We start from the raw sequence: 9,570 nt of genomic DNA, 5'->3' as shown, positions 1-9,570 counted from the left end.
AAGGCCTACAAGACCTTCTAGAACTAACACCCAAAAAAAGATGTCCTTTTCATTATAGGGGACTGGAATGCAAAAGTAGGATGTCAAGAAACACCTGGAGTAACACGCTCATTTGGCCTTGGAGTACAGAATGAAGCAGGGCAAAGACTAATAGAGTTCTGCCAAAAGAACGCACTGGTCATAGCAAACACCCTCTTCCAGCAACACAAGAGAAGACTCTACACATGGATATCACCAGACGGTCAACACCAAAGTCAGATTGGTTATATTCTTTGCAGCCAAAGATGGAGAAGCTCTATACAGTCAGCAAAAACAAGACTGGGAGCTGACAGTGGCTGAGATCATGAACTCCTTATTGCCACTTTCAGACTGAAATTGAAGAAAGTGGAGAAAACCACTAGACCATTCACGTATGACCTAAATCAAATCCTTTAAGACTATACAGTGAAAGTGTGAAATAAATTTAAGAAACTATATCTAATAAACAGAGTGCCTGATGAACTATGGACAGAGCTTCATGATAGTGTACAGGAGACAGGAATCAAGATCATCCCCAAGAAAAAGAAATTAAAAAAAAAAATGGCAGTCTGAGGAGGTCGTACAAACAGCTGTGAAAAGAAGGGAAGCAATAAGCAAAGGAAAAAAGGAAAGAGATACCCATTTGAACGCAGAGTTCCAAAGAATAGCAAGGAGAAATAAGAAAGCCTTCCTTCGCGGTTAATTCAAAGCAATAGAGGAAAGCAACATAATGGGAAAGACTAGAGATCTCTTCAAGAAAATTAGAGATACCAAGGGAGTATTTCATGCAAACATGAGCTCAATCAAGGACAGAAATGATCTGGGCCTAACATAAGCAGAAGATATTAAGTACAGATAGCAAGTATACATAGAAGAACTGTACAAAAAGATCTTCACGACCCAGATAATGACGATGGTGTGATCACTCACCTAGAACCAGACATCCTGGAATGTGGAGTCAAATGAGGCTTAGGAAGCATGACTACGAACAAAGCTAGTGGAGGTGATGGAATTCCAGTTGAGCTATTTCAAATCCTGAAAGATGATGCAGTTATAGTGCTGCATTCAATATGCCAGCAAATTTGGAAAACTCAGCAGTGGCCACAGGACTGGAAAATTCCGTTTTCATTACAATCCCAAAGAATGTTCAAACTACCAGACAATGGCATGCATCTCACATGCTAGTAAAGTATTGCTTAAAATTCTCCAAGCCAGGCTTCAGTAATACGTGAACCGTGAACTTCCAGAAGTTCAAGCTGGTTTTAGAAAAGTTAGAGGAACCAGAGATCACATTGCCAACATCCAATAGATCATCGAAAAAGCAAGAGAATTCCATAAAAACACATAATTCTGCTTTACTGACTATGTCACCAAAAAATATGGGAAATTCTGAAAGAGATGGGAATACCAGACCACCTGACCTGCCTCTTGAGAAACCTCTACGCAGGTCTGGAAGCAACATTTAGAATTGGACATGGTACAACCTCTTGGTTCCAAATAAGAAACTAGTACATCAAGGCCGTATATTGTCACCCTGCTTATTTAACTTATATGCAGAGTACATCATGAAAACGCTGGGCTGGAGGAAGCACAGGCTGGAATCAAGATTGCCAGAGAAATATCAATAATCTCAGATATGCAGATGATACAACCCTTATGGCAGAAAGTGAGGAAGAACTAAAGAACCTGTTGATGAAGGTGAAAGAGGAGAGTGAAAAAGTTGGCTTAAAGCTCAATATTTAGAAATCTAAGATCATGGTATCTGGTCCCATCACTTCATGGCAAATAGATGGGAAAACAGTGGAGACAGTGGTTGACTTTATTTTTATGGGCTCCAATATGACTGCAGATGGTGATTTCAGCCATGAAATTAAAAGACACTTACAACTTGGAAAGAAAGTTGTGACCAACCTAGTCAACATATTGAAAAGCAGAGAAATTACTATGTCAACAAAGGTCCGTCCAGTCAAAGCTATGGTTTTTCCAGTGGTCATGCATGGATGTGAGAGTTGGACTATAAAGAAAGCTAAGACCCAAAGATTTGATGATTTTGAACCATGGTGTTGGAGAAGACTCTTGAGCATCCCTTGGACTGCAAGGAGATCCAACCAGTCCATCCTAAAGGAAATCAGTCCTGAATGTTCACTGGGAGCACTGATACTGAGGCTGAAACTCCAATATTTTGGCCACCTGATGCAAAAAGTTGACTCATTTGAAAAGAGCCTGATGCTGGGAAAGATTGAGGGCAGGAAGAGAAGGGGATGATAGAGGATGAGATGTTTGGATGGCATCATTGACTCAATGGACATGAGTTTGTGTGAACTCCACGAGTTGGTGATGGACAGGGAGTCCTGACGAGCTGTGGTTCATGGGCTAACAGAGTTGGACACGACTGAGTGACTGAGCTGAACTGAAGTTGTTGAATATAGTTTCAGATTTCTTTCCATTGTTTCTTTCTGTTTTCCTTGGTTTTGTTTTTGATGGGAAGTATTTTTCTTTTTCCTCAGAAGATATTCCACTTTGAATGTAGCCATAAACCTGAATTTTTCCCCCATTTATTTGTATTAGTTGGAGGCTAATTACTTTACAATATTGTAGTGGTTTTGCCATACACCGACATGAATCAGCCATGGATTTACATGTATTCCCCATCCTGATCCCCCCTCCTACCTACCTCCTCAGCCCATCTCTCTGGGTCTTCCCAGTGCACCTGCCCTGAGTGCTTGTCTCATGCATCCAACCTGGGCTGGTGATCTGTTTCACCTTTGATAATATACACATTTCGATGCTGTTCTCTCAAAATATCCTACCCTCACCTTCTCCCACAGAGTCCAAAATTCTGTTCTGTACATATGTGTCTCTTTTTCTGTTTTGCATCAAGGGTTATTGTTACCATCTTTCTAAATTCCATATATATGCATTAGTATACTGTATTGGTCTTTATCTTTCTGGCTTACTTCACTCTGTATAATGGGCTCTAGTTTCATCTATCTCATTAGAACAGATTCAAATGAATTCTTTTTAATGGCTGAGTAATATTCCATGGTGTATATGTACCACAGCTTCCTTGTCCCTTCGTCTGCTGATGGGCATCTAGGTTGCTTTCATGTCCAACCTATTACAAACACTGCTGTGATGAACATTGGGGTGCACATGTCTCCTTCAGATGTGGTTTCCTTGGTGTTTATGCCCAGAAGTAGGAATGCTGGGTCATATGGCAGTTCTATTTCCAGTGTTTTAAGAAATCTCCTCACTGTTCTTCATAGCCGCTGCACTAGTTTGCATTCCCACCAACAGTGTAAGAGGGTTCCCTTTTCTCCACACCGTCTCCAGCATTTATTGCTTGTAGACTTTTGGATAGCAGCCATCCTGACTGGCATGTAATGGTACCTCATTGAGGTTTTGATTTGCATTTCTCTGATAATGAGTGATGTTGAGCATCTTTTCGTGTGTTTGTTAGCCATCTGTATGTCTCCTTTGGAGAAATGTCTGTTTAGTTCTTTGGCCCATTTTTTGATTGGGTCTTTTATTTTTCTGGAATTAAGCTGTAGGAGTTGCTTGTATATTTTACGATTAATCCTTTGTCTGTTGCTTCATTTGCTATTTTTTCTCCCATTGTGAGGGCTATCTTTTCACCTTGCTTATAGTTTCCTTTGTGTGCAAAAGCTTTTAAGTTTCATTAGGTCTTGTTTGTTTATTTTTGCTTTTATTTCCAATATTCTGGGAGGTGGGTCATAGAGGATCCTGCTGTGATTTATGTCAGAGAGTGTTTTGCCTACATTCTCCTCTAGGAGTTTTATAGTTTCTGGTCTTACATTTAGATTTTTAATCTATTTTGGGTTTATTTTTGTGTATAGTGTTAGAAAGTGTTCTAGTTTCATTCCTTTACAAGCGGTTAACCAGTTTTCCCAGCACCACTTGCATAAGCCTGAATTTTAAATCCACTTAAGTAATGTGTTGTTATAGGCAGCTAGTCACCAACTTGATGCAATTAGATTTATTAGTCTTTGTTCTCAATTTGTTCAATTCAGTTCAGTCCTTAGTCATGTCCCTCTGTTTGTAACCCCATAGACTGCAGGATGCCAGGCTTCTCTATCCATCACCAACTCCTGGAGTTTTCTCAAGCTCATGTCCATCGAGATGGTGATGCCATCCAACCATCTAATCCTCAGTCTTCCCCTTCTCCTCCTGCCTTCAATCTTTCCTTACATCAGGGTGTTTTCCAATGAGTCAGTTCTTCCCAATAGGTGGGCAAATAATTGCAGCTTCAACTTCAGCATCAGTCCTTCCAGTGAATATTCTGGACTGATTTCCTTTAGGATGGACTGGTTTGATCTCCTTTCTGTCCAAGGGACTCTCAAGAGTCTTCTCCAGGGGGAGGAGCCAAGATGGCACAGGAATAGGATGGGGAGACCACTTTCTCCCCCACAAATTCATCAAAAGATCATTTGAATGCTGAACAAACTCCCTGAAACAACTTCTGATCTCTAGCAGATGATATCAGACACCCAGAAAAGCAGTCCATTGTCTTTGAAAGGAGGTAGGACAAAGTATAAAAGGTAAAGAGAGAAAGAATAGAGTAGGGATGGAGATCCGTCCTGGGCAGGGAGTCTTAATAGAGAAAGTTTCCAAACACCAGGAAATCCTCTAACCAGCGGGTCTGGGGGAAGTTTCCTAATCTCAGTGGGCAACTAACTGGGAGGAAAAATAAATAAAACCCACAGATTACATGCCTAAAAACAATTCCCAGGAGAAAAGTACCCCAGACGCTCGCATCCGCCACCTGCAAGTGGGGACTGGGAAGAGAGGAGCAGGCAGCGGCATTGCTTAGGGTAAGGACCAGACCTGAAAGCCCTGAGGGCAATCTGAAGGAGCTACCAAGAGATAGCAACTTAATCTGACATATAGCAAGAAAGAGAGAATTACCTGGGAAAAGCCCTAAACTTAGGCACTACACGCCCATTCCCAGAACAAAGTGCTGAGTGAATTCCAGAGAAGAGCTAGCCGGCTGCGGACTGGCCCATCCCCTGCTGGAGGCAGAAGGCAGGTGGGAGGGGAATTGGGCAAACTCGACCCCAGAGACGGCATCCCCTACCAAACTGCAAACAGGCTTCCAGTCTCTAACCAAAGACTTCCTGAGATTCTGGATGGTTGACATCCTCCGGGAGGGTTGCAGCCAGAAATCAGCTCCCCAGAAGAGACACAAGGTGCACCTGACTGGTGCAAACTGACAGTGAAGCTGGGACCATGGAGGGAATAATGTGCACTGCACCCGGGGAGAGTGAGCTCGTCAAGCTCCTGGTTGTCTGAGATGCTCGGAAGGGGAAGGTTTGAAACGCAGGCCCAACCAAGTCTGGGCCTTCGTGGAGCACCCAAGAACCTGAACCTGAGTGGTTTAGGCCTGGGAAGTGAACGCAATTCAGGGCACACTCTCTGTAGAGCAGACTGGAGCCTGAGCAGTGTAGATGGGGATAGCACACATGCCGAGAGTGGGGGCAAACCCAATGTGGCTGGAACACTGTGAGTACTCCCCACACACACCAGTGATATTTGTCTGCACTGCCCCTCCCTCCCCACAGCACGACTGAACAAGCGAACCTAAACAAGAGACCACCTCCAGCCACTTGTGTCAGGGAGGAAATTAGACACTGAAGAGACCTGCAAACAGAAGTGAAATAAACAAAGGGAACCGCCTCAGAAGTGGCAAATGCAACAGATTAAAATCCCTGTATTTAACACAGACTACACTGGAAGGGGCCTATAGATATTGAGAAGTGTAAGCTGGAACAAGGGGCTATCTGAAACTGAACTGAACCCACACTGCCTGCAAAAACTCCCGATAAATTCCGACATATATCTTTGCTCTTATTATTACTTCTTTAATTAAAAAAATTTCTTTCTTTTTTTTAAAGTCCTCTATTACTCCTGATTCTCCAGTTTTAAAACTCACTATAACCTGCCCCCCCCAAGAAGTACCCTATTTTAAAGTGAAGTTCATAACTATTTATTAACTTTTTTGTTTTTTTAATATTCTATTTTTAAGAGTCTAACCTCTGCTCTAGATTTTTAATCTTTGTTTTTCAGTATTTGATATCAATTTTGGACATTTAAGAATCCAACCTTCAATACCCATTTTTACTCAGGAGGGCGATTATTGGTTTGATCACTCTCTCCCCATTTTAACTCTCCTTATTCTCCCCCAGAGCACCTCTATTTCCTCCCTCCACCTTCTATTCTAAATCCAATTCTGTGAATCTCTGTAGGTGTTCTGGGCTGTGGAGAACACTTAGGGAATAGGGTATTGCCTAGATCTGTCTCTCTTCTCTTGAATTCCCCTTTTTCTCCGCCTTCTCATCTCTATCTCCTTCCTCCTTCTCCTCTTCTTCATGTAACTCTGTGAACCTCTCTGGGTGTCCCTCACTGTTGAGAACCCTTTCACCATTAACCTAGAAGTTTTATTATAAGTGCTGCATGGATGGAGAAGTCCTGAGGCTACTGGAAGAATAAGACTGAAATCCAGAAGCCAGAGTCTTAAGCCCAAAACCTAGAACACCAGAAAACCCCTGACTACAGGGAATACTAATTAATAAGAGATCATCCAACAGCCTCCATAACTACACTGAAACCAACCACCACCCAAGAGCCAGTAAGTTCCAGAACATGACATATCACACAAATTCTCCAGTAACGCAGAAACATAGCCCTGAGTGTTAATATATAGGCTGCCCAAAGTCACACCAAACCCATAGACCCATCTCAAAACCCACTACTGGGCACTCCATTGCACTCCAGAGAGAAGAAATCCAGCTACACCCACCAGATCACTAAGACAAGCTTCCCTAACCGGCAAATCTCCACAAGCCAAACGTCCAGCCCCACCCACTGGGAGAAACCTCCACAATAAAAAGGAAACACAGACTACCAGAATACAGAAAGTCCACCCCAAACACAGCAATTTAAAAAAAAGAAAATTCTTTTTCAGGTATATTCCCCTTCTCCTCCTCTTTTGTTTGGCTTGGTGGGCATTTTTCATGTTCCTTTATCTGCTGGGTATTGCTCTGCCTTTTCATCTTATTTAGATTGCTGTGTTTGGGGTGGACTTTCTGTATTCTGGTAGTCTGTGTTTCCTTTTTATTGTGGAGGTTTCGAAAGAACAGCATGTATATTTTCTGTGGTGAAACAGACCACCAGCCCAGGTGGGAGGCATGAGTCAAGTGCTCGGGCCTGTTGGGCTGGGAAGATCCAGAGGAATCGGGTGGAGAGGGAGGTGGAATGGGAGACCGGGATGGGGAATTCGTGTAACAAAAAAAAAAAAAAAAAAAAAGAATTTAGGATAATAATAATAGAATGATGCAAAATCTTGAAAACCAAATAGAGTTACAGACAAATAGCCTGGAGACAAGGATTGAGAAGACGCAAAAATGTTTAACCAGGATCCAGAAAAATTAAAACAAAAGACTCAATTAAAAGTGAATAATGCAATAAATGAGATCAAAAACACTCTGGAAGGAACCACCAGTAGAATAATGGAGGCAGAAAATAGGATAAGTGATGTAGAAGTTAAAATGGTGGAAATAAATGAAGCAGAAATGATAAAAGAAAAAAAGAATTAAAAAAAACGTAAGGACAATCTCAGGGACCTCTGGGACAATGTGAAACACCCCAACATTTGAATCATAGGAATCCCAGAAGAAGAAGACAAAAAGAAAGGCCATGAGAAAATACTCGAGGAGATAATAGCTGAAAACTTCCCCCAAATGGGGAAGGAAATAGTGACACAAATCCAAAAAACCCAGAGAGTCCCAAACAGGATAAACCCAAGGCAAAACACCCAAGACACATATTAATCAAAATAACAAAGATCAAACACAAAAATCAAATATTAAAAGCAGCAAGGGAGAAACAACGAATAACACACAAGGGGATTCCCATAAGGATAACAGCTGATCTTTCAATAGAAACTCTTCAGACTAGAAGGGATTGGCAGGACATACTTAAAGTAATTAAAGAGAATAACCTACAATCCAGATTACTTTACCCAGCAAGGATCTCATTCAGATATGAAGGAGAATTCAAAAGCTTTACAGACAAGCAAAAGTTGAGAGAATTTAGCACCACCAAACCAGCTTTTCAACAAATGCTAAAGGATTTTCTCTATACAGGAAACACAGAAAGGTTGTTTGAACACAAACCCAAAACAACAAACCAAATGGCAATGGGACCGTTCTTATCAAGAATTACCTTAAATGTAAATGGTTTGAATGCCCCAACCAAAAGACAAAGACTGGCTGAAAAGATAAAAAAGCAACCCTACATATGCTATGTACAAGAGACCCACCTCAAAACAAGGGACACATACAGACTGAAAGTGAAGGGCTGGAAAAAAGTATTTCATGTAAATGGAGACCAAAACAAAGCAGGAGTCACAATATTTATATCAGATAAAATTGACTTTAAAATAAAGGCTATAAAAAGAGACAAAGCAGACCACTACATAATGATCAAAGTATCAATCCAAAAAGAAGATATAACAATTAGAAATATATACGCACCCAACATAGGAACACCACAGTATGTCAGGCAAATGCTAACAAGAATGAAAGGGAAAATTAAAAATAATACAATAATAGTGGGAGACTTTAATACCCCACTCACACCTATGGATAGATCAATGAAACAGAAAATTAACATGGAAACACAAACTTTAAATGACACAATGGTTCAGCTAGAACTCACTGATATCTATAGGACATTTCACCCCAAAACATTCAATTTCACCTTTTTCTCAAATACACACGGAACCCTCTCCAGAGTAGGTCACATCCTGGGCCATAAAACTAGCCTTGGTAAATTCAAAAATATTGAAATCAGTCCAGTCATCCTTTCTTACCACAATGCAGTAAGATGAGACCACAATTACAGGAAAAAAAAAAAAAAAAAAACTATTAAAAATTCCAACATATGGAGGTCAAGTAACACACTTCTGAATAACCAACAAATCATGGAAGAAATCAAAAAAGAAATCAAAATATGCATAGAAATGAATGAAAATGAAAACACAACAACCCAAAACCTATGGGACACTGTAAAAGCAATGCTAATGAGAAGGTTTATAGCAATACAGGCTTACCTCAAGAAACAAGAAAAAAGTCAAATAAATAACCTAACTCTAAACCTAAAGCAATTAGACAAGGAAGAAATGGAGAACCCCAGGATTAGTAGAAGGAAAGAAAATTTAAAAATCAAGGCAGAAATAAATGCAAAAGAAACTAAAGAGACCATAGCAAAAATCAGCAAAGCTAAAAGCTGGTTTTTTGAGAAGGTTAATAAAATGGACAAACTGTGATCCAGACTCAACAAGAAACAAAGGGAGAATAAACAAATCAACAATATTAGAAATGAAAATGGAGAGATCACAGCAGACAACACTGAAATACAAAGGATCATAAGAGACTGCTACCGGCAGCTATATGCCAACAAAATGAACAACCTGGAAGAAATGGACAAATTCTTTTTTTTTTTTTTATGTAATTGTTTAATGACACAGGAAAA

Source organism: Muntiacus reevesi, chromosome 5 (genome assembly GCF_963930625.1).
Source record: "Muntiacus reevesi chromosome 5, mMunRee1.1, whole genome shotgun sequence".
Classification (NCBI taxonomy): domain Eukaryota; kingdom Metazoa; phylum Chordata; class Mammalia; order Artiodactyla; family Cervidae; genus Muntiacus; species Muntiacus reevesi.
Note: the sequence above shows the minus strand (reverse complement) of the source record.